Source organism: Pinus tabuliformis, chromosome 6 (assembly GCF_031772625.1).
Source record: "Pinus tabuliformis cultivar Carrire ecotype Pingquan chromosome 6, CPIR1, whole genome shotgun sequence".
Lineage (NCBI taxonomy): Eukaryota > Viridiplantae > Streptophyta > Pinopsida > Pinales > Pinaceae > Pinus > Pinus tabuliformis.
The window spans coordinates 1,675,206,969-1,675,231,453 of record NC_142292.1 but is presented as its reverse complement, the minus strand read 5'-3'; the positions used below and the strand labels follow the sequence as shown (position 1 = coordinate 1,675,231,453).

The 24,485-nt window shown below is 36.5% G+C and overlaps 1 non-coding gene across 1 annotated transcript; it reads right to left on the bottom strand.

The window, feature by feature from the left end:
- Nucleotides 1-4,480: 4,480 nt before the first annotated feature.
- On the bottom strand, nt 4,481-4,554 carry TRNAT-AGU (transfer RNA threonine (anticodon AGU)). Its single transcript has one exon. It is a non-coding gene; the product is annotated as a tRNA-Thr (tRNA).
- Between the last annotated feature and the right edge of the window lie 19,931 nt (nt 4,555-24,485).

The following is a 24,485-nucleotide window of genomic DNA, read 5'->3' as shown; positions in this document are numbered from 1 at the left end:
TGAACCACATTCTCAAACCATATCTCAGGAAATTTGTCCTCGTCTTCTTCGATGACATCCTCATCTATAGTTGCACTTGGGCTGCACATCTTCAACATGTAGATCTACTCTTGCAACTGCTCCGCAAGCATAAATTATTTGTCAAGGTGTCCTAAGTGTTCGTTTGGCATGGCAGAAGTAGAGTATTTGGGCCACATTGTGGGGCGTGAAGGTGTCAAGGTGGACCCCAAAAAGATCCAGGCAATGCAGGAATGGCCTCAACCTAAGACCTTGAAGAGCTTGAGAGGATTATTGGGTCTCACAGGCTATTATTGTAAATTTGTCCGCAACTATGGTTGCATAGCGAAGCCCCTCACCCAACTCCTAAAGAAAAATTCATTCTTCTAGAATGAAGAAGCACAACAGGCCTTTAAAGCTCTAAAAAATGCCATGTGTTCCACTCCAGTCTTAGCACTACCTGACTTCACCAAATCTTTTGTCATTGAATGTGATGCTTTGGGTACAGGTATTGGGGCGGTCTTAATGCAGGAAGGGCGACCGTTGGCCTTCACAAGCCAACAACTCAATGGGAGGAATCTGGGCCAATCTACCTACGAGAAGGAAATGATGGCCATCTTACATGCGGTCGAGACCTGGCGACCTTACTTATTGGAGCGATGTTTCCAAATCCGCACAGATCATCACAGTCTTAAATATTTTTTGGAGCAACACCTATCCTCCCCACAACAAAATAAATGGCTAGCCAAAATGCTGGGATATGATTAGGAGATCATTTACAAGAAAGAGAAAGACAATAGTGTAGCAGATGCATTATCTCGCTAATTTGAGGAGGAAAGTACTCTGCTAGCAATTTCCCTCCCCATTCCAGAATGGATTGAAGAGGCTCGCAGGGAATTGTTTTCACACCCCGGGCTCTCCCAACTCATTTCTCAATTACAGGTAGATCCAAATTCCACCAAGGGCTACTCGTGGCAGGATGGTATTCTTCGCTACAAGGATAGAGTCGTAATATCACCAACATCCACCCTCAAAAGTCACATTTTGGCAGAATTGCACTCATCTCCCATTGCAGGACATTCAGGCTTTCAGAAGACGTATGCTCGCACCAGAAGATCATTTTTTTGGACAGGCATGAAAAAGGACATCCTTACTTTCGTAGCAGAATGTGATGTCTGTCAACGCCACAAAGGGGAAACCGTCAACACACCAGGCACATTACAACCATTGCCCATTCCAGCATCAATTTGGACGGAGGTTTCTATGGATTTCATTACAGGTCTTCCAAAGTCAGGGAACAAGTCAGTCATCATGGTGGATGTGGACCGACTGTCGAAGTATGCTCATTTCTGCGCCCTACCCCACCCATTTACACCAACTTTGGTTGCTCAATCTTTCATGGATCAGATATTCAAATTGCATGGCATGCCCACTTCTATTGTGTCCGACTGCGACCCGATCTTCACCAGTAATTTTTGGCAGGAACTCTTCAGAATACAGGGCACTCAACTAAAACTCAGTACTTCCTATCATCCGCAAGCAGATGGTCAAACCGAAGCCGTCAACAAATGTCTAGAAACCTACCTTAGGTGTTTCACTTCAGAAAAGCAACACCTTTGGGTACAGTGGCTACCTCTGGCTGAATGGTGGTATAACACCAACTATCATGTCACCACCAAAATGACTCCCTATGAAGCAGTATATGGTCAACTCCCGCCTTCACCTACTTCATATCTCAAGGGATGCTCAAAAGTAAAAGCAGTGGATCAACTCCTACAACACCGCGCAACCATGCTCGCCCATCTTCGAGAGAATCTTCATCAAGCTCAGAACCGCATGAAGCAACAGGTAGACCAGCATCGCTCAGAGCGCCAATTTCAAGAAGGGGATCAGGTCTTTTTACGGCTCCAACCATATAAGAAAACATCACTCAAAGACAAGGGGTGTCAGAAACTCTCTCCCAAATTCTACGAACCATATCAAGTACTTCAGCGCATTGGAGAAGTGGCCTACAAGTTGGCCTTGCCACCTACTGCAAAAATCCATCCAGTTTTCCATGTCTCATGCCTCAAGAAAGTGATTGGGAACAATTGCAGAATTCAGACCAGTCTACCTGAATTGGACGAAGAAGGGTCCATCTGGCTTCAACCTGAACAGGTCATAGACACATGCGACAAGCAACTGCACGGCCGCATGTTTAAGGAAGTCCTCGTCAAATGGAAAGACACCTCTCCGGAAGATGCAACTTGGGAACCAGCCACTATTCTTCAGCAGTTTCTGCAGCTTCAGCCTTGAGGACAAGGCTATTCTTAAGGGGGAGGGCATGTTAGGGTCCCACCCTAACCCCTTTATTTATGTAATGGGATCACGTCATAGTCAAGAGTCAATAAAGCCCATATTAATAATTGTAAGTGGTTAATCCGCAATTAATGATGGAGCCACAATTAGTTGCAAATGGGTCGTAGTATTAGATAGATGGTATTAATAAAACCCACGGTATTGGCCCGTGGTATTGCATGTATGAGTCATATATAAAGGATAGAGACTCCCTGCGAGGAGCATCGTGTCTTATTTTGTAGTTGAGCTCTGCTCTATTGGAGGTTGCCTCGAAGAGGCAAGTGAACATTACTCTCTGAATAATAAAATCATTGCTATTCTGTGTTTTGGGTATCTTTTCTTCGCATATTCTGTATTTGGGTATCATTTTGCAGGTTAAGAGCATAACATAAAATCCCTCTAATGAGAGGTTGATCATCGTGGGTTTGACCCTGAGATCTGCGATGATCATCGCTTCTGTTAGGACGAAAGGTGCGATGGTCGCTTTGTGCTTAGTGGGAGATATGCTGAGATTTGTGAGAAAATAAATTTCTCCCTGTGAGTAAGGTATGTCACTCCAACCACCTAGACTCCGAAATTGTGAGCATTGAGGCTCCTATGTTGCCACTGGGGCACTATAGCCACGAAGGCTTTGTAGCCACTAGGGCTCTAATGTAGCCAATAAGGCTCTGCAGGTAAATCAGGCTCACCAGATCTGAGCTCTGATACCATGTTAGAAAACTGGAAAGAAAAGAAATGAATTGAATTAACTAGCAGCTCACAGGTGAGCAAGCTGCACTTGGAGACTGCACAAACTGGAGCATACACTCTCATATTCAATTAATCAAAGATAAGACAATAAATACATCTCAAAAAAATAGGGAGGTGACAACAAACTCCTACAACCTAGAAACAAATCTTAACATAATAAGTTACATTACAACCATGTAACCATTTCTCCATTAATACAATATAATATTAATTATTTTCAACTAGTTTATTATTGATAAATATATATATTTTTTCCTTTTAATAAAAAATACTCATTAAAATATAATCTCTTTTAATTCGAAAAATTAATCTTTCTTAGATAGTGTTTAAAAAGAAATCCACTAACCATTTTAAAAACCAAAAATTACTTATTTAATTAGTTTATTTTTAATGAGCTTCAATCATCATGCAAAGTTTTATTAAAAAATAATTTAACAATATTTTTTTTAAAGTCACTATCAGAATCAGTTTGGTGATTAAGATTCCTCTTCACCTCCCCTTCTCAACCACAAAATCTGGAAAAGTTAATACTTATTGTAAAATGCTTTAAAAAAATAAATTAAACATTAAAAAAAACAGAAATCCAAAATACCCTGGTTGATTTATAGAATTTTCCTAATCTGCTTGGTGATTAAAGTTTGTTTTCTTCTATACCAGAAATATTTATTACAAAGTGTTTGCAAAAATTAAACTATAAAAAAATAAAATATTTATTACAAAGTGTTTGCAAAAATTAAACTATAAAAAAATAAAATATTTATTACAAAGTGTTTGCAAAAATTAAACTATAAAAAAATAAAATAAACATTTTTAAAGCAAAGAAATTTAAAACATGTTTATTGAATTATACAGTTTCCATTAACAAAGGGGATTTTATAATAATATTGCTTTCATTTTTTATAAAAAAATAAAATATTTATTACAAAGTGTTTGCAAAAATTAAACTATAAAAAAATAAAATATTTATTACAAAGTGTTTAAAACATTAAACTATAAAAAAATAAACATTTTTAAAGCACAGAAATTTAAAACATGTTTATTGAATTATACAGTTTCCATTAACAAAGGGGATTTTATAATAATATTGCTTTCATTTTTTGTATGGGGATTTTATAATAACATTGCTTTCATTTTTTGTATGGGGATTTTATAATAACATTGCTTTCATTTTTTGTATGGGGATTTTATAATAACATTGCTTTGCCAAGTTGGTTTTCTCTTTTAAACCCATTCATTGAATTTGAATTTTTACGGAAACCGTTTCCGTTTTTTTGTATGGGGATTTTATAATAACATTGCTTTGCCAAGTTGGTTTTCTCTTTTAAACCCATTCATTGAATTTGAATTTTTACGGAAACCGTTTCCGTTATATTAAAAGTGTGTTTAATAAATATTTTGCTTTCAATGAGAGTTGAACTCATGACCTCCCGCTTACTAAACGGGTGCTCTAACCAACTGAGCTATGAAAGCGAACTGTTTCTACGTGTTGATATTTATATTAATTATTCATATCGATGCGTTTGCTGGTAGGAAACCGAAAATTACGAGGTCTCTAAAACCCTACATATATGGTGGCTGTGAAACTTTGAATTTACTTCCTAAACCATAGTGAAAATCTAAAACGTTTGGAATAAAATATATTTTATGTTCACTTTCCATTATTTAAAATTATCTTGTGTGGATTTTTCCTAGTAATCAAGCACTTCATTTTTAAGTATTTTGTTTTTCAGTTGGTAAGTAAAGGGAAGATAATTTTTTTGGAGTATATATGTTCAAAATTGAAGATATTTTTTTAAGTGTACAAGTTTAAAATCGAATATATTATTGTTTTTTAGAGTTTTTTGAAGCTTGTAGGTATAAATTATTTTCTATATAAATAAAAATAAAAGTAAAAAAGTATTGGTTAAATTTGAAATAAATATTATTTTGGATTTTTTAATTAAAGGGTAGGGAATTTTTCATAATATGTTTTATTTTTCAGTATTTTAATGGTTTTTTCTAATTATTTATTTTTATATATTAAGGTTAAATGATTAACATAAGATTAATGCCTTAATTGATTAATTAAAGTTATTGACGTGAATAATTCGATACTAGTAAAAGATATCCGGGAGTCATTGGTAATGCATATCGTCTTACTTAGCTAGTGATGGGAGTTTATTCAGTAGATCACCGAGGATCTGTTCAATATTAGTAACACTTGTTTATGAGCATAGTAAAAGAAAAACTTACATATATAATTTTGTGTCCATGTTGGAGCCAAGTAAGAGTTGACAATGTCCAAAATTGCATTAATGTACGCTGTGTGCCATGCAGATATTTGAATAATACATAATGATGAGGACACAAGGAAATCGAAGTAGAGGAAGATCGACACAAGGACCACCTCCTCCAAAAACCCCATTAGCATCACCAAAGTTGGTTGTTATCTTGCACTCCCTGGAGGCAATTAATGAGACTTTAAGAGGATGCCAAAAAGATGAGGTGGAAGTAGAGTACCCTCCATTAGGGATAGGAAACCCTAAAGGATCGAGGGGCTTTGATAGAGGACTTCCAACTGAGGACATTACTAGGGAGCTTTAGAAGATTAAGCTCCCAAAATTGGTTAGAATTCGTACCGGCGAATGAGAAAAAACCTAGTTGGGGGAATGACAAGATGTTTCACACTAAGAGAGTATACTTCCAATTCGAAGGCTAAGATAGCAATATTTCAATCCATAAAGACTACCCTGAATTGGTGGCGTAACCTAGAGCGATAACTACACCTCATTCCAGACATAGTTACCTAGGAGTTATTTAAGGAGAGATTAAAAAAAAGGTACCTGCCAATATATTATAAAGAAGCAACAAGTAGGACCCTTCCATGCTTTGGTGCAGGGAAATCGCACGATAGAAGAATATGAGATCAAATTCATGGAATTGGTTATGTCCCATACATGGATACTAATTAGCGTCAAGAAGATCCCTTCTTTTATGGATTGAACCCTAATATTAGGGAAATGGTTTGGATGTGCAAACCATCTTTAGTTGAAGAGGCAATTGAACATGCATGTTATTTAAAGAACACTTGGACTTGTAAGTGTAACAACCCTGGTGAAAATTCCATGTAATAAAAGTTAATGAAGTCAAAATAATAACCATGGTTGATGGGACACTTATTCCAAGCTGAATGTTGGGCAAGACATCCTAGTGTGGGTGTTCATTTCGGTTAATATGGCTAAGGAAATTGGCAAAGGCAATGGCTAAGGCTTTGGAAAGGCAAAAATGAATTTTTGACACGTTTATTTATGAAAATAATGGAAATTAGGAGAAAATGGAGGTGAAAGGTCATAGGTTGTATGTGAGGATGAAAATGAAGGAAAATAATGGAAATGAAGAAAATAGAGGCCTCCTTGATAAAAAGGCTTCTGAGGATTAGTTTGTAACCTTTTGTTAGTTCAGTTTTGGAGCTCTCTCATTATTCCCTCTCTCTCTCACTCTTGGACACTTAGAGTTTCTTGGAGCACTCTTGGAGGGTGTGGCATACTTGGAGTTTTGGAACAAGAAGAAAAGGAAGAGTAGGAAAGCACAACAAGACATTGGGATCAGCAACTACACTGGGTTTTACTTGTAGGTACCGAGTTGCATGTATGTTTTTCTCACTAGTTTTGGCATGCATGGCATATGCATGTGGTTTATTGGTCATGATCTGTCATTGGCATGGAGGATTGCCTGGATTGACAGTGTATTTGTCTAGCCTTACCATTTCTTGGATATCCATGGTGATTGTGGATTTATTTCCTTTTTTTTTTGTTTTGGTTGGTTCTCATGTTTCCTTTAGCTTGGGTTGAGTTACTAGTTCCTAGAAGCCCTGGTTGGAAAAACACTCTAGAAGCCCTGTTACAACTTGGGTTGAGTTACTAGTCTTAGAATCCTTGGTTGGACAAACGCTCTGGAGGCCCTAGGTGGGTAGTAATTACTAGTTCTAGAAGCCCTGATTGGACAAACACTTTGGAAGTCCAGAATAAGTTGTGGGTTGAGTTACTAGTCCTGAAACCCTTGGTTGGAATAAACACTCTAGAGCCCCGGAAGGATTGGTTAGAGACCAATCTAATGATGGTTTTGTGATGTATTACTGTGAGGTGGAATCATTGTTTGATGGGTTGAGGTGGATGGCCTCTGGAAACCCTATATGGTTTTGGATTTATGAGTTCTATGAGATCCCACATTCATGCTTGGAATAGGGCATGGAGTTGAATGGTTGAAGAGAGATTTGGCTTAGCTATTCTATGGTTGGGTAGAACGTGGTAATCCCATCTCGGGTTTGGATTTTTCATCATCAATATGAGGTTATTTCTCATTGTATTTGTATGGGTATTATACTGGTTTATATGTGGATCATATGGTTGTGATTTCCTTGGTATTTTTGTTGCTATTATGTTGGTTATGTATATATTTTATGACATTAACTATGTATGGATCTCATCATGTTTTTACTTGTAAATGAATGAACAATGTATCTATGCCCTAATGGAAGAAACTGCAGCTAATGTGTTGAGGCACCAATGTCTCTTAGCGATTCTCAGATACGTATGAGACCCCTATGCTTAAATATGTTGTTTACACCTGTAGATTACATATTCGTGATATGTTTTAGGAAATTCCTGTCATGGCTAGTAGGGGTGTGGTGAAGGGCTTGTTCAAGTATTTACATTTGCATCATTGTTTCCTTGTTATCTTTCTGTTTTGAAGGTGTCATTCAATTATGTGTAGTGACCTGGGCTTTGGGCCTGAAAAAGTGGCTCAAATCCTGGGGACAATAACACTGAGCAAAATAGTCTCTGGACACTTGCATGCCTTGTCATGAGAGCATCTAGAGCCTCCTAGATACTGTTAGGCCCATAACATGGGAGTTTCAAAGGTTAATAGGTCTAAAACCTCAGTGGGACTCAGGGGCTGGTTACCCAAAGTGTTGGGATGGTTCGCAGGGGTCCTATAGCTGATGTGTTTCCATTGATTCCATTTACTTAAGGTGATCTTGGAGGTTGAATCCAATCATGGTAGCATCTCGTCACATGTTTACCCCGGTTGGTTGGTTACTTGGGTAGATGTGGGAGGAGGGTGTTATAGAGTGGTATCAGAGCATGGTTCACCCCTTGGACTAGATGGGTTGTGTGTTGGTCATGCATTCATGTCGATTTCATATGTGTTTCTTGTACGATAGAGCCATGTGCTTGTTGCATTTGTATGGTATGGATCATGGTTGTAGTGATGTCATCATGGGAAGTTGATGGTGTTGTTGTGGAGTGTGTCATCATGAGTGTGTGGTTGATTACACATTTCTTACACATGTTAATGTTCACATGTGTTCAAGTGTACAATGATGTAGTGGTTGTTGTCATGCATGAGGTCATGGTATGTGTTGTTGATAAGGTCATGCATTGATGACTGGACCCTAGCTAGAATGATGGTTACATGGTTATATGCTTATGTGTTATGTTTCTATATGCTGTCATGATTATGTTATACATGTGTCACGTTGATTTGTTGATCTTGCTGATGAGGTATCCTCCCAAAACTATACTAAGGTATGTTGGTTTATTGTGATTTGGTTTAGCTGAAATGATATACCTTGCAGGAAGAAATATCAAAATGGCTAGCAATATGGTAGACTATAAAGACTCTCCATATGGATCAGATGAGCAACATGGTGTTGGGAATTCTTCCTATTTGGCAGATACAATGAGAAGCTTAAAGGATGAAATAAGGATTTGTAAAGAAAACAATGAACGAATCATACAAGCACAAGAGAAACTTGTAGAGGTAAATGCAACGATACTTTAGAGTTTTCTAGAATTGTAGTGACATGGACCACTTCATATCAACCATGAAAAGGTGGATAAAACTAATGGGGCATATGGTAGTAGGTCACACGATTATCATAGGTTAGATAGATATGACACGGTCAAAGATGGTAGATTGTTGGACACTCCGAATAGGAGAGGTGATAGACACAATTACTATTCTAGTTCTGGTTCTGATAAGCATGATGATTGACATGGTTATCATGCTTATAGGAGGAGCAATAGGGGGTATTTTCAGGATGAGTTTAAGAAATCAAAGACACCTACATTTAATGGAGAGATGAAGAAATTACAAGATGCAGAGGCATGGTTACTTGGAATAAGGAAGTTCTTTAGGCTACATGATTACTCAGACAACATGAAAACCAAAATAGCTACATTTAGTCCCAGAGGTAAAGTAGACATTTGGTGGGAAGATGTGAAGAATGTTAGAGGTCTACAAGAGGAGAAATTGATGTGGAATGAGTTTGAGAGATTATTCAAGAAGAAGTACCTATTGAAGAGATACTTTTATGATAGGGAAAAGGAATTATATGAGCTAAAGATGGGATCTATGAAAGATGATGAGTACACTAGCAAGTTCATGGAGCTACTGAAGTATGTGCCTTACCTCAAGGAGGAGAAGGTCAAGATTCAGAGATTCACTAGTTGGTTATTGATGGAATTCAAAGATAGGATTGAGTTCGATGAACCTAGATCATTGAAGGAGGCCATTCGAAAGTTAAAGCATTGATATGAAAATCAAAGTGCAAGTTCAAGACTAAGCCAGACTAGAAAGGTAATGCAAAGAACAAGGGAAATGGTACAAGAAGCGAGTAAGACCTTAGGATTCAAAAAATAAAGGGATTTTTGCACCACCTAAGAAGTTAAATGCATCTGGAAAGGGATAAGGTCTTCGAACAGAGGATGAAGGTTGGAAGCCTATAAAGTATTGGAATTGTGGCAAAGATCATCACAGGAGAGATTGTCTGCAGAATCAGGGTTGTAGGTCTTAGATATATAGTGCTCCAGAGGCACAAACAATTGGGGATGTTGGTCAGAGCATTCCTCGTATTTATGCAAAATTGGATAACAAAAAGCTAGACCATTAGGCATCTATCATTAAGATGGATGGTAAGTTTTGTGATCAAGTTATTTCTATTTTAATTGACCTTGGATCTAATTATAACTATGTTAGTCCTAACTTGGTGGATAAGTGTGGTTTGATTAAGGAATTGGGTGTGGAATATTGATCAGTGCAGTTGGATAAAGGTACAAAGAAGCGAGTTCATCATTAGGTAAGAACTTGCACATTTTATTTGAATGGTATTCCTACTGCAACACATTTGAATGTATTACTGTTGGGATCATACAATATGTTGTTGGGCATGGATTAGATGTACCTTGATAGAACCAAGGTGGATTATTATGACAAGGCCATTGAGTGCGTGGATGACAATGGGGAACCAAGAGTCTTGCGGGGAAAGAAGAAAGTCACATCAGTTAGGATTGTGACAACTATGCAGGAAAAATGTAGTCACAGAAAAGTGTGTATGCTATTCACAGTGCACATTTCTAGTGACAAAGGTAAGGAAGTTGAGGATGTAGATGTTTCGAGCAGGTACCTAGTTCTACAATAGTTTTAGGATGTGTTTCCCAAAGAGATTTTAGAGTTTCCACATCACAGGGAGGTATACTTTTCTATTGAGTTAGTGTTAGGGGTAGCTCCAACATCAAAAGCACCTTACAGGATGAGCACACTTGGATTGGTAGAGTTGAGGTTATAGTCAAAGGAAATGTTGGACAAGGGATACATTAGGCCAAGTGTATCACCTTGGGGCACACCGATATTGTTTGTGAAGAATAAAGATGGCGCTTTCATATTATGCATTGAATACATATAGTTGAAAAAAGTGACCAACAAGAACAGGTAGCCGTTACCGAGGATTGATCACTTTTTCAATCAGTTGAAAGGAGAAATAATGTTCTCAAAGATTGATCTGAGATCCATATATCACCAGGTGCATATCAAAGAGGAGGACATTTACATGAAAGCTTTTTGCACCAGGTATGGGCATTATGAGTTTGTTGTAGTTCCATTTTTTTTACTAATGCTCCATCTACATTTATGTGCTTGATGAATAGTGTGTTTCATCCGTATTTGGATAAGTTTGTTATTGTGTTCATTGATGACATATTGGTATATTCTAAAAATGAGGAAGAGCATGCCGAGCATTTAGCAGCAGTGTTGAGGTTGTTGAGAGAGCATCAGTTGTATGCTAAGTTCAACAAGTGCATTTTATTTTAGAATGAGGTACACTACTTGGGACATGTTGTCTCCAAGGAGGGAATTGCAGTAGATCCAAAAAATATAAGGGCCATCATGGAGTGGGTAGCTCCTAGAAATGTAGATGAGGTGAGATATTTCATGGGGTTGGTAGGCTATTATAGGAGGTTCATCAAGAACTTCTCATAGATTTCTTATCCTATCACATCATTGCAGAGAAAAGATAAGAACATTGAATGGATAGAGGACTGTGAGGCTAGTTTTGAGCATCTCAAGTAGTTGTTGACATATGTACCAATGTTAAAGATTGTAGATTCGGACAAAGAGTTTGTAGTATGCACAGATGCTTGCAAGAAAGGATTTGGTGGAGTCCTCATGCAATATGGACAGGTGGTATGCTATGAGTCACAAAAACTGAATGAGCATGAGCAGAAATACCCCACACATGATCTTGAGTTGGAAATGATGATACATGCATTGAAGATGTGGAGGCACTACCTTTTGGGCAGGAGGCTTGTGTTGATGAGTGATCACAATGGGTTGTAGTATTTATTTGACAAATCGTATCTGAATGGTAGGTAGGCTTGGTGGTTTTTCACGATCAGTGAGTTCAATTTTCAGATTAGGTATATCAAAGACAAAGAGAAAAGGGTGGAAGATGCCCTTAGCAAGTGGATACAGGTAAATCACTTAGCAACTATGAGCTCCTATGGGAAAAACTTACCGGATAAGATCTTGTAGGTAGGTCAACAAGATGTCAGGTATATGGAGATTATGCATTGGTTGTAGTAGAGTACAGGTAGAGGTACATGTGGTGGTACAGGTACATGTACAGGTATATGTAGTAGTACATGTATATAGGTAGTGGTACAGGTACAGGTATAGGTGCAGGTGCATAAGATGTAGACTATTGCCTTACAATGGATGGATTGCTTAGATTCAGAGACATGATATATGTTCCAGATAGTAGTGATATCAAGAAGGTGATATTGAGGGAGTTTCATGCGAAACCATATTCGGGTCACCTAGTTTATCAGAAGACATTGGATATAGTAAAGAAGTTTTATTATTAGTCAAATCTAAAGAAGGATATAACAAAGTTTGTGGCTAGGTGTTTCGATTGTCAGCTTGTGAAGGTAGAGTGTACTCATTCAAGTGGACTTCTATAGCCGATTGTGATTCCAGAATGGAAAGGGGAGGTCATTTCCATGGACTTCATCACAGTTTCTCCGAGGACAACGAGACAACATGATTCCATCATGGTTGTTGTGGATAGGTTGAAAAAGGTTGCGTACTTCATTCTAGTGAAGTCTACATTCTCATATAGCAATGTAGCATAGGTATTCATCAGAGAGGTGGTCAGATTGCCTGGAGTTCCACAGAATATTGTGTTAGACAGGGATGCAAAGTTCACTTCCAAGTTTTGGAAGGAGTTTTTTGCAGGTTTGGGCAAAGAGTTGGCCTTCAATACAACTTATCATCTGTAGATAGATGGATAGACAGAGAGGGTCAGCAGGATATTGGATTACATGTTGAGGATGTACGTGATGCATTAGCAACAAAAGTGGGAAGAGTATCTTCCACTGGTAAAGTTCTCTTACAACAATGGGTATAAGGAATATTTGAATATGAGTCCATTTGAGGCATGTTATGGATGAAGTTGCAACACTCCCATCAGTTGGAGAGATCCAATTAATAGGGTGTTGATTGGGGCGAACATGTTGGTGGAAATGGAATAAGAAATGTAGGTTATAAAGAAGAATCTAAAGGCAACACAAGATAGGAAGAAGATCTATGTAGATCGGAACAGGTTGTTCAAAGAGTTCTAGGTTGGGGAACATGTGTACTTGCGCATCAAACCAAAGAATAGCTCCTTGTGGATTGGATCATGTGCCAAGTTGGCACCACATTTTTGTGTACCCTTCAATATTATTGAGAGGATTGGGCCAATAAGCTATAGACTTGCACTACCTCTGACAGTGAAATTCCATGATGTTTTCCATGTGTCATTGCTTAAGAAGTATGTTAAAGATGTTGATCATATGATTAACTGGTCTGTATTGCAGATGGAACCAGATGGAGAATTCCAGCTGGAGCCTCAGTGTATATTGCATAAAAAGGTTCTCATGCTCTAGAATTGAGCAATTGAGTAGGTTACGATGTAATGGAAGAACTTTTGGCCTGATGAAGCTCAATGGGAGATAGCGGATTAGATGCGGGCTATGTGTCCTTCATTGTTTTCCGGTTGAGGCAAAGCAATTTTGGTATGCTGTTTTGGTATAGGTTTTGGTGATGTGTGTATGTATATGGATGTAAATAACTCCATGAGCTATTTTATAAAGCTTCATTAAGTGGTATGGGTGCCATGTCATTATGATTTTATGTTTTCTATTTTTCATGTTGGTTTCTTCTCAGCAGGTTGATCATTGTAAATATTGCAACAAGCTAAGTTATAAAGCTCCATGGGTTGTATGTTTTTCTTATAGCAGTCTTGTGGTTATAAGGGTTGTTGAACAACGAGGATGGTGTTCCCCCAAGGGGGAGATTTATGTAATAGCCCTAGTGAAAATTCCATGTAATAAAAGTTAATAAAGGAAAAATAATAACCATGGTTGATGGGACACTTCTTCCCAAGCTGAATATTGGGGAAGACATCCTAGTGTGGGTGTTCATTTTGGTTAATATGGCTAAGGAAATTGGCAAAGGCAGTGGCTAAGGCATTGGAAAGGCAAAAAGGAATTTTTGGCACATTTATTTATGAAAATAATGGAAATTAGGAGAAAAGGGAGGTGAAAGGTCACATGTTGCATGTGAGGAGGAAAATGAAGAAAATAAAGGAATCATTGATAAAAAGGCTTATGAGGATTAGTTTGTAACCTTTTGTTAGTTCATTTTTGGAGCTCTCTCATTATTCTCTCTTTCTCTCTCTCACTCTTGGACACTTAGAGTTTTCTTGGAGAACTCTTGGAGGGTGTGGCATACTTGGAGTTTTGGAACAAGAAGGAAAAAGAAGAGAAAGAAAGCACAATATGACATCATGATCAAAAATTACAACATGTTTTTCTTGTAGGTACCAAGTTGAATCTATTTTTTCCTCACTAGTTTTGGCATGCATGGCATATGCATGTGGTTTATTGGTCATGATTTGTCACTGACATGGAGAATTTCCTGGATTGACAGTGGATTTTCCTAGCCTTGCCATTTCCTGGACAACCATGGTGATTGTGGATTTATTTCCTTGTTTTGTTTTTGTTGGTTCTCATGTTTCCTTTAACTTGGCTTTTGTTACTAGTTCATGGAAGCCCTGGTTGGACAAATGCTCTTGAAGTCCTGTAACAACTTGGGTTGAGTTACTAGCCCTGGAAGTCTTAGTTGGAAAAATGACCTGGAGGCCCTAGGTGGGTAGGAGTTACTAGTCCTGGAAGCCTTGATTAGACAAATGATCTATAATCCCAAAATAAGCTGGGGGTTGAGTAACTAGTCATGGAACCCTTGGTTGGAACAAACACTCTAGAGCCCTGGAAGGCTTGGGTAGAGACCAATATGATGATGGTTTTGTGATGTTTGATTGTAAGGTGGAATCACTATTTGATGGGTTGAGGTGGATGACCTCTGGAAGCCCTCGATGGTTTTGGATTGATGTGTTCTATGAAATCCCACATTCATTCTTGGAATATGGCACAAAGGTGAATGGCTGAAGAGAGATTTGGCTCAACCATTCTATGTTCGAGTGGGATGTGGTATTCCCATCCCGGGTTTGGATTTTGCATCATCAATATGAGGTTATTTCTCCTTGTATTTCTATGAGTATTATATTGGTTTATATGTGGATCATATGGCTATGATTTCCTTGGTATTTATATTTCTATTATGCTGGTTATGCATATGTTTTATGACAGTAGCTACGCATAGCTTTCATAATGTTTTTACTTGTAAATAAATGAACAATGTATCTATGACCTAATGGATGAAACTGTAACTAATGTGTTGAGGTATCAATGTCTCTTAGCGATTCTCATATAAGTATATGCCCATATGCTTAAATATGTTGTTTACACCTTTAGATTACATATTCGTGATATGTTTGATGAAATGCCTCCCATGGATAGTAAGGGTCTGGTTAAGGGTTTGTTCAAGTATTTACATTTACATAATTATTTACTTGTTATCTTTATATTCTCAAGGCGTCATTCAATTCTGGGCAGTGACATGGGCTTTGGGTCTTAAAAAGTGGCTCAAATCCTAGGGACGTTGGCACAACACTGAGGAAAATAGTCCCTTGATGCTGCCATGCCTTGTCATGAGAGTGTCTAGAGCCTCTTGGATGCTGTTAGGCCCACAACATGGGGGTGTCTAGAGGTCAAGAGGTCTAAAACCTCATTGGGACCCAAGGGTTGGTTACCAAAAGTGTTGGGATGGTTCTTAGGGGTCCTGTACCTTATGTGGAAGGTTTTTATGATGTGTTTCCATTGATTCCATTTCCTTTAGGTCACCTAGGAGGTTGAATCCAATCATAATAGCATCTAGTCACATGTTTATTCCAGTTGGATGATTACTTGGGTAGATGTGGGAGGAGGGTGTTATAGAAAGGGGAAACCAAAGTTACTTTTCCACAACAACCAATGTTTATGGGGAAGGCCCCTTGGAACTTCTCTAGGGGACGAAGTTCAAGGACACCACTATATCGAAACAAGTTTGTACCTAGAAAAAAAGTAGCTAGGATTTCAATGGCTACCAGTGCAGTGTCAAGGACTCATGCAAGTCAAGGTCAGATGTGTGGAGCTATAAGTAGGGGAAAGGGTCCTAGAGGAGGGAGCTCTTTCTAGAGAGATCTACAACATTATTCATATTCTACCACCAATTACTTGTTGGGGATGTAGGGGACCTCACTATGAGCATGACTTCCCTGAGGTACAAACTGGTAGCAACCATAAAGAAGGAAAATCACTAATGGGAGGAGCAGGCAACCACCAACAAAACTACACAACGATTGATAACAACCAAGTTGACCATCAATTCACGATGGTAGAAACATAAACTATAATGAACCATGTAAAATTTAAATTTTGTTTAATTTTGACGCTACACATAGTTTCATTTCACCAGTTGCATCAGAAAAATGTGGGTTGACAACCTATGAGAAAAATGACTTTAAACAAGTCAAAATGGATTTTGAGGTAAAAAAAAATTAATAGGACCTAGTGTTGACAAATGTCGAGTAAATGTTGGGGTGTGTACAACTAAGTTGAAAGCATATGTCACTGCATTAGGGACGTATGATGTAATAATAAGAATGGATTGGCCAGAAGCTCATCAAGGTTTGGTAGATTAATTCAAGAAGAAATTGACTTGTGTAGATGATGAAGGTACGTCAATTGAGATTTGTGGTATCAAGGGAGGAGTGTCCCTACAATTCATCTCAACCATGAAGGTAAGTCATTGTCTCTGGAAAGGTTTTAGAATATATGTGTTCAAGGCTGCAAGGGAGCAAAAGGGACACTCCCCAGATTAGCACCCAATTTTATCAAAATTTGAGGATGCTTTCCCCCAAGCGTTGCAAGGGAGATTGATTTCAAAATGGACTTGAAACCTGGTGTAGAGCCAATATCCAAAACACCCTATAGGATGAAAACTCCAAAATTTTATGATTTTAGATGTAGTTTAAAGAGCTATTAGATTTGGGATTTATTATACTTAGTATTTCACCTCAAGGTGTGCTAGTGATTTTCATCAACGTTTCCCTAAGATTATGCATAGATTACAAGGAATTGAATCCAACCAAAATAAAGAATAGGTACCTGATACCCAAAATAGATGATGTTTTTGAGAAAATGAAGGGAGCAATGTTTTTATTGAAAATCAAGTACAATCTAGATACCACTAGTTAAGGATTAAAGAAGGTGAAATCCAAAAAAATTCCTTTAGAACTCAGTTTGGACACTGAGTTGATAGTAGTTTTGTTTGGCTTGACCAATGCACCAACAATATTCATGAACCTCATGAATGGCATGTTCTGGAAGCATCTTAACCAAGTTTATGCAAGTATTTTTGGACAATATTGTCATGTATTCCAAGAATCAAAAGGATCATGAAGGGAACTTAAGGGTCATGTTGGCATGCTTAAGGGAAACTAAGTTGTATGGGGAGTCATCTAAATTCTCTTTATTTCGAAAGAAAATTAATTACCTCAGGCACATCATCTCAGGAGAAGGGATTTCAATTGACCCAGAAAAGGTGAAGTCCATAATGGATTGGTCAGTGCAAAAAAATTCTCATGAGGTGTGTAGCTTCATGGGGCTAGTGAGTTATTATCGAAGATTCATGGAATGATTTTTGAAGATTATGAAATTGATCACCAAATTACAATAGAAGGGTATTATGCATGAATGCACAAATGAACGTGACACTACATTCAATGAACTAAAGAGATTACTAACTAGTACATCAATCCTTCAAGTGCCTGACATGGAAAAGGACTTCACAGTTTGCACAAATCTTCAAAAAAGGATTAGGAGTTGTGTTAATGAAAGAAGGTAGTCTGATAGCATATGCATCTAGGAAGTTGAAGAAACATGAAGAGTTGTACGCTAAACATGCCTTAAAATTAATGGTAGTAATGTTATCTTTGAAACTATGGAGACACTACCTTGTCGGGAGATGTTATGAGTTAAAAAATAATCATGAGTAGACTAAATCCTCTCTTCACTCAGAGGGGTTTGAATGTAAGTAGAGATAGTGCAGTGAAATCATGAGTGAGTATGATTTTTATATTTCATGCATAAGTGGAAAGGAGAATATGGTGGCCAATGCACTAAGAAGGAGGCCACAAAACTTCTCCCTAGTACCCTCAAGGGTGAATTTGAGGGAGTGTGTATTGGGAAAACTCTTTGAAGATAGGTGGTATATGAAGGTTACATCAATACTCTAGAGTGGGAAGAAAATAGAACCAAAGTTTGAGAGCTATGGCCTTGAATCAAATGGACTATTGATATTTCAAGGGAGAATTCACATCCCTAAGGAAGGGAGTATATGGAGAACCATCCTTAAGAAGTCACACAGAGAACTCTATTATGCACATCTTAGAATGAAGAAGATGTATGAGAACACAAAGAAACTATTTTTTTGGGAAGGAATGAAGTACGATGTAGTATATTTTGTCACCAATTGTCTTCAATGCCAATGAGTGAAGGTTGATCATTGCCATCCAGCAGGTCTCGACAACTGTATGAAATCCCTATGTCTAAATGGGAGGTCATTTACATGGATTTCTTTATGGGTTTTCCACTCACTTCAAAAAGTAACAATTCCATATTGGTTGTAGCTGATAAATTGACTAAAATTTCCATTTCATCCCAGTGAGACACACTTATGATATTACTAATATGGCATCATTGTTTATAATAAATGTTATCTGACTACATGGGTTACCCAAAAAAGGTCATTTATTATAGCGAATATCACTTTAAATCTATATTTTCAAGAAGTTTGTATTCAGTTTTGGGGAACTTAGTTGAACTAGAGCATCGCATTTCATCCAGAAATGAATGGGAAAACCGAAAGTGTAAATTAGGTCATGGAATACATTCTTAGAATGTATATTACAGATAACCAGACTCATTGGGAAAGGTACCTACCATTGGTAGAGTTTTCTTATAATAACAATTACCATATTTTAATCGAGATGGCTACTTATCAAGCCTTATATGTTAGGCCATGTCGGATACCATTGTGTTAGGAAAGGTTGGAGGACATAGTAAAAATAAAGTCAGAATTGGTTCAAGAAATGTCGGAACAGGTAACACAAATTTAACAAAGGTTATAGGAATCACATGATAAACATAATAGTTATGTTGATTCACATATGATTGATTGAAGTTAAGAATTTGGAGACCAGTTTTTTATTCGTATCTAACCCAATAAAAGCACCATTCAACTTTGGAGAGGGATGAAGTTGTCACCTCAATTTATAGGACATTTCAAGCCGTAGATGTGGGAACCATAATGTTTGAACTGTTAAGCATATTGGACCTGTAGGGTTCAATAGCTCATGTGTCGCTTGGTGGAATAGGTTAAGGTGTAGTGGGACAAGTATAGCCCGCGATTTGTTACCTGGGAGGATGTGGAGACCATACGTTGTGAATACCCCTCAATTTTTGACCATTTGTGATGCCCATTTTGACCTATACAACTACATATCCTGAAGATCTATTTGTATTTTCATGTTGTTTTATTTATGAGAACTATGTAATATTGATGCATTTCAATTGGAAAAATGTTATATAAAACACTTCATGGATTACGTTTTCTTGATTAAAGTATTTGATGTATGACTTATCCAATGTATGATTTATCTGATGCATGGCTTATCTGGTTACAATTTATCTAGTGTGTGACTTATCAAAGTTATGGTTTATCTAATATAATATTTACTTCTAGCATGTTGATATTAATTGAAAAAATAATTGGGTACGTGGATATCATACCTAATAACATGATGATTATGATAATCTCTCTCTCTCTCTCTCTCTCTCTCTCTCTCTCTCTCTCTATATATATATATATATATATATATATATATATATATATATATATATATATATATATGTATATATATGTATATGTATATATATATATATATATATATATCTATATATATATCTATATATATATATGTATGTATGTATGTATGTATCTATATATGTATATGTATATGTATATGTATATGTATATGCATATGTATATGCATATGCATATGCATATGGATATATGTATGTATGTATGTATGTATGTGCGCTTGGATGAGAACCAACCTACATATTGGAAGGGTCTATGTCATAGACAAGATACATGCTAGTGACTATGGTATTTCAAGACATCCAATGAAGAATGATATGATGTACATTATTCTATTATAATTTATATATACTTGATATGCATTATTATGGAATGGGTTTAGGAGAAGATTGCAGGTGACATGACTGTCTGACTGGATTATTCAATGAAAAGTATCCAACTAGCATCATAGTGTGGTCCATATTAGGGTGTTGACCCTAGTTCTTTGAGTAAGGGTGGAAGCATTTCCCACCATGTAATCTCCAAGCCTGGAATCATTGAGGCCAATGGCGAACATGCTCCCCTAGATGTGTGATGATGATTTCCAGTTTCTTGTTGGGGAAGTTAGGTTGATATAGTCAATGGTTCCTCCATATTAGTTCTATTATTGGTTAGGTCAGTATAGCCGATGCAATAGTATATTGCATTAGAGGATTGGATAGGATGGGAGAAGAACTATGTTACAAAGGATAGGAGGTTATAGGTTAGTTACAAACTCTAGATGAAAAGTGGTTACTTCACTTAGCTTACTTAATTTGACTATTATATCCTTATTCCTGCTTTGTCATTCCTTATTGTCATACTGCTTGTTGACTTCTTGTATCCTCTTAAATCTAACTTTGGGATGAAGTTCTTTGAAAGAGAGGTGTATATAATTCCCCTACTTGATCCTATTATTTTACATTGTGATAATAACCTACCAGCTAAATGATTGTTCTTTGTCCTTAATTATAATAAGTATTATTAGTATACATATGAGTATGTGTAGACTAGCTACATACCCACACCTCACACTAGTAACCCATAGCTTATTATGCTATACAATTTATTAACATTTAAGATTTATTAAAAAATAAGTTACAATTAACCTTAAGCCTCATTAATGATCAAGCTTGTAGTTATCTTTAAGCTTTCTTAATAGCTAAGCTTGATTAATTTTTAATTGATTGATTAACCCTTAACCTTTATTAACAATCTAAATTAATTAATAATTTATAACTTACATTATTAATTCAACATTTAATTAATTAGGATTCTCACAAGACCATTTTGGTTTAATTAACCCATAAAAGTGGAATTATTATTGTATACTTTTATTATTGTATTATATTAGAATTATTATTTTAATTATTTATATTTCCCATGACCTCACAAGGTCTAATGACCTAGAGTCAAATCAATGATAGGGGAGTCAAAGGCATTCAATTCGAAGGAGTGGGGGCATTCATGGGATTTATGATAGGTGGATGAAATGGATGAGGAATGGAAGCATAAGGCGAGAGGAGGAGAATAGAAGAGGGGCTCATTTTAATTTTTCTCTTTTTGGGGTTTGAAGTGGTGAAGGAAGAGAGGAGAGAACTGAGAGGGGGAGGAAACCAAGAGAGGAGAGTGACAACTCAGACTTGGTTTTGGTCTATATAGTGGAGGGTGTTGTATCCATTTTTGAACACACTATGATTGCAGTTAAATGCTAGCTTAATGGGCTAGGGAACCTATGGAGGTTCCATGGGCTAGGAAGTCAACTGGAATTTCCTAGTTAGTTGGGAAACATATTTTGTAGGGTGGTCCCAGACGGAGAACCACAACTGAGCCATTGTATCAGGTATTCTTCTTCATGTTGTGTAATTTATGTAAATTGTCGAGAATCAAATTCTATACATGTTTTAATATGAAATAAATCAAATATGTTATTTATTTTATATATCACTGTAAAAAAAATGTTGTGTTATGAATATGCTATTTTGTTCCGAAATGACAAAAAAATTGTTTATGGTTGAGGACCTTAGGTTGGGTCCTTGCACATGGTATCAGGGCCTAGATTCTAAATCTATGGCCTAGAAATCACTAGAACAACCCTAGCCTTTACCCAAAAATAAAAGAAAAAGGCCATAAATTAACTAGAAACCCCAACAAAAACTATCGGTATACTCATCAGAATCCCTGGAGACACCTCTCCTTAACTTGCTAACTAGAACTATGGTAGAAAATTGTAGTTTCAAGAAACCTGGAAAAAAAACTTATGAAGTATACAAGAGAAAGTGGATTGAAAATTTATAATAAATTACACTGAGAAAATAAATATATTTCTAAGACAACAAAAGTAAAATCCCCACACCCTACATTCTTGTATGTTTCTAATTTCTATGTCGAGTTATCTCCCATACCCTATTTACCATGCTTACAAGGGGCATAATCAAGTGTCTTCTCTTCCAAAATCAATTACTTTCATGTGTAAGGACTAGCATCACTTCTCATATTCACACACCTACCAAAAAATTGATATTAGGAAGACTTAATAATTCCAAATATTATTCTATTTATAAAGAAAATGACCCTAAATGCTTTATGTAAAGTACTTACTAGTTTTTTGAAGAAATTTCTCTAACTTGATTTTCAAAGGCTAAAAGGGAAAACCACAAAGGATTACTTCTTCTTTAATATTTCATGGATGAACCATTTTCCCAAAGATCTAGCCATGACTCTCTAGACCTATAGCATGCAATTTCCATTGCACCTTCGAGTTAGGCCCAGGATATAACTTTCCTGACTCTTTCTTTTTGGCCAAATTGATTGAACCAAAACTTTTCCTCTTCATGCTACTTCCATATATTGTACTTCGATGCTTATCAATATGCTCTAATTTAACCACATAAAATATATCTAGCAAGTCGAGACATGTTAAACATATAATACATTTAAGAATTTTTTTGTGCTACTCTGCAAAAATGTTAATTTTTACAACAATAATATGTAACAAATTCCACATTACAAAAGGATTGAAAGTACATCCACAACTAAAATATTATTTTTGACTAAAAGAAATTTCAAAGAATAAGAGACATAGTCCAAGAGTGTTGAGTTGGTTACAATGAATGTAATTACAATACTAAAACATTGTTTCTAAGATTACCTCTGATGTAAATAAAATATATAGTCTATCACATATACGTTAAAGGTTTAGGATGGTATCAAGATCCCAACATTAAATTATACTTATTTTCCTTGAAAGAATAGAAAAATAACTTATAAATAGTATGCATTGTTGAAACAAAAGAACAACTAACTATAAAGAAGTTCTTAAAACCTGTTATATTTTACATGATATAACCACAAATTCCCTGTGTAAGAATTGTGACAATTCTCTTACTTCCTACGTTACTAGATAGTGTATTCTATAGATCACACATACATGTTCAAAACATATGACTCAATAGCGCACAAGGTATCTAAAATACATTCAAAACTAGTGAAATTAAATGAAAACACATGCATTGATTTGCATGTTCGTTGTGGAGACTTAAATAGATTTATTCAGTATGTCATTGTTAGTCATCCGGTTCAATGATTCATCATCATTGGTATAAATTTTTTTCCTACAAAATCAAAATTTTAGTTGCAACCACAAAATATTGTCTTTCCATTAGTGCATGAACCAATGTATACTCTTTTTATTTTAACAGTCCTACATTCCCTTGGTAAAGCAAGATTGTCAGGCGAGTGAGGCTTTTCTACTAAAGGTAATAGTTTGGAAGCATCAAATCAATATTCCTGAAGATATCTAGTTACTTCATCACCATAAAGCACTTCAAAACTATATGATGTCTTCCCCTCAAGATAGTCAAATGTTGTCTAATCTACAACAACACCATTCTTCCCTCCCACTTCAATAACCATGTTGCAAAATGTTATTCTATCTTCCATCGTCAAACTTTTAATAGTGGATCATGCATAATAAAATCCTTTGCAAGGAGGTAATGTGACATTTCTCCATCCATTGCAAATCTCAGTGTCGATGGAAACTTTACCAATAGTTTTCCAATTCCCACTATAAATCCTACATCAATGTTCCTATTCCGCTTGCAAACTGTCCAAATGCACCAACATTGCAAGTATGGGAGTATGTACCAAACAAAACCTCACCTAGTTTGCAATGACCTTCTTGGGTAAGAACAATAGGACAAACTCCTATATAATCTGGATTTTTGCTGAAATCACTATGATTTGTGGTTTCTTAAAAATACTTGATGCTTTTCTCAACCGCAAGTCCCTGATTATATCCACATTCTAATTTGTGCACTCATCACTATTAAAAATATAATGGTTTTGTATTCTCATGATATTTATTAATACAAAACATATGATAAATTGTAATAAATATATTGTACAAAAAATTTGTAAATTACCAAAAGAAAATGAGTTAGTTCAGTCTATCGATATTCCCTATATTTCCTTTTCTATTCCCTCTTTCAATGGGTGATCAACCACTTCCTATGTCCCTCCTTTAGCACTCGATTGGCAGGCCATCCAACCTCTGCAACTGACACACCTTGTTGTTTTTCCATGACACTAGAGAATCTAGGTTAGAGTCTTAGAATCTCTGACGTAACCAACTCAATTCCACATCAAACTACTTTACACAGGGGAATATAAATAAGAATAAATCAACACGTGCACAAATA